Source organism: Genypterus blacodes, unplaced genomic scaffold, assembly GCF_046128005.1.
Source record: "Genypterus blacodes isolate CSIRO-AG114 ecotype Tasmania unplaced genomic scaffold, CSIRO-AGI_Gbla_v1 ptg000063l_1, whole genome shotgun sequence".
Classification (NCBI taxonomy): Eukaryota; Metazoa; Chordata; class Actinopteri; order Ophidiiformes; family Ophidiidae; genus Genypterus; species Genypterus blacodes.
The window spans coordinates 1602501-1605000 of NW_027466875.1; the positions used below are offsets into that span (position 1 = coordinate 1602501).

General features: G+C 43.6%; 2 protein-coding genes across 4 annotated transcripts in view; both read right to left on the reverse strand.

Moving 5' to 3' along the window:
- Positions 1-2500, reverse strand: part of kcnn3 (potassium intermediate/small conductance calcium-activated channel, subfamily N, member 3) — a 34464-nt gene that overhangs the window by 4402 nt on the left and 27562 nt on the right. The window lies entirely within an intron of this gene.
- adar (adenosine deaminase RNA specific) overlaps positions 1-2500 on the reverse strand; it is a 52363-nt gene that overhangs the window by 242 nt on the left and 49621 nt on the right. The window lies entirely within an intron of this gene.

The following is a 2500-nucleotide window of genomic DNA, read 5'->3' on the forward strand; positions in this document are numbered from 1 at the left end:
GACTGGACATAATAAAATGGGCGGCAGTAAGTAATGGCTTGGTTTAAAAGGAAATCCAATACTGGACGATGATGTAATGGTGTTTCTCCTCTGCCTGTGATCTGCGTCTGTGCAGATCACACAGCTGCAATTTGTGCTGCATGGAAACACACTCCAATCAGACATGGTTCTTAACAGCTTAATGCTTAAGTTGCATTTAAAACTAACACTCCCTTCACTCCTCACAGCTCTATTTGCAATCAATACATTTTTATCAGTCACTATCTTATGGCCGTGCAGGAGTAAGAGTACTGTAAACTTATCTAGACAGTGTGTTCTCCAGTTTTAACTGTTATTCTACATGCGTGTGGTAAATTGATGTTAAATTCCATTATCACCGCATTAATTAGTGCAGAATGAGTGAAATATGGAGCATCTATGACTTCAAGAGAAATCTGTCAAGAGGGGAATTACTGCAATTTTTTCTGGTCTCAGCCTTCTTCTTCTTCTTCTCCTTCCTCCTGCCTTTCTCCTTTTGTGAGCGACTGTAGGAACATGGCAACACACAGCAGCAGCAGCCACTCAGAAGCCATATGGCCGCTTTGTTTGCTCCCCTACACAGAACACCTTATGGCAGGTACATGGCAAATATGTTAACACAGGGTCCATGTCAGGATACTGATGACTTGATGACTCATTGTAAGCAAATTATAATAATAACAATTACACTAAGTACTGCTCATTTCCTGGGTTAATATGGAGGTAATATTGTCTTGAATTTGCTCTGAAACGGAGGAACAGATACGCTGTCTACAGTTCCAGTGGTGATGGTTTCTACCGTCACAGTGGAAGCTGCAGTTCCTGACCCTTCAAACCCAGGAGAGCCTTAATGACCTGTGTATGCAATTAGTAATTAGGTGCTGTTGTGCCAGAGATACAATGGAGAGCAGCAAACAAACAAACAGGCCCATTACCCCGGTAACCACCTCCCACCTCTTCCATGTGCCATGGCGACATGTTGTTCTACCTGCTCTGACCTTCCCCTTACAGGCACGGTGACAAATGGAAGACACACACACACACACACACACACACACACACACACACACACACACACACACACACACACACACACACACACACACACACACACACACACACACACACACACACACACACACACACACACCAAAGCTTTCACCACCTCAATGTACAAATAAAGAGCCGATTGTGCATTTAGGTTCAAATCAAAGGTTTAGTATAGAGTTACTGAGCATTTCATTTGAAATATAATGCAGAAAAGGCTGCCTTTAGTAGTTTTATATATTTATGACACCTGAATGAGGTCATCGGACAGGCGAGACCCAAAGCACATCACACTGAAATTGCACTTAAGCGTTTTTGAATGCCTTCATAAATCCATTAAAAGGAAGAGCACACTCGGGCTCAACTGGGGAAAAAAGTGAAAAACATCATAGGGAGATGTGTAAATGCATTCAGAGTGTCAAATTAATTTTCATTGCTGTCACACACATCTCCTCTAATAATGATCCATCTGGCTTGCATATGAATTAGACGCCTGTCGAAGGAAGAGTTATTTTTGCTATGTGGAGTGGAAGCTAGCTGGATAGAAATCTTCAGGGGTTAGATTGCTCCCATTTGGCTGCTGGTGTAAACATTGGAAGGCATCACAGCACCTCCCTCTTGGCCAGAGCCCAGAGTGCACTCGGAGACTTCAGACGGGGTGATGCTCTGAATATGCCACAGGGACGCCTAAAAGTGAATTAACCAGCGCTTCCGCTTAGAAGCAGAATACAAACTCTGGGAGGCTGTAGATTTAAAAACTTTGCAACGAGATGGAAAGCGTCTGATGTAATCATGCTGACCTCAGGTGCAGACACGGTCCAGAGTATAACACGGTCAAACGTCTGAATGCTTCATCCAATTGCATCAAAGGGATTAAGGAAACACCATTCCATTCAGTCAGAGTCAGGGTGCTGCTCTGAATGTAAATGGACTGAATGAAAACACTCTTTTCCACTCTATCGCCACCAAAGCATCAGCACTTTAAGCACAAACGACATGTGAACACACCGCAAGACAGGTTTACAAGCATGTGCCTCCACCGTTCAATTAACAGCCACATTAATCCTATCAAAGGGAGCGAAACACACACACGCCGCTAAACCCTGCACGGAAATTAACACCATTCTCTGAACTTTAAGTAAGGATGTTTTTTTACAGCGTGTCCTCCACCCTCACAAGATTAGTCGGGCTCCTGCATCCGAGCCGAGCCTGTCTCATCTACTGAAAAGAGCAAACACTTAACTAAAAGGTGAAAATGATTAGCCAATTATGTCTGAGGAAGACTCTGTTATACTGTGCGGTCTTAACGGCTTGTGTTCTTGTAATTTGGAGATAATTTTACAGTGATTTGGACACTGGTGGTTAACTAAAGCATGCAGGAGCAGCAGCAGCACACTATTAGGTCTAACACACAGAGCCTGAGGGATCCTCTGGA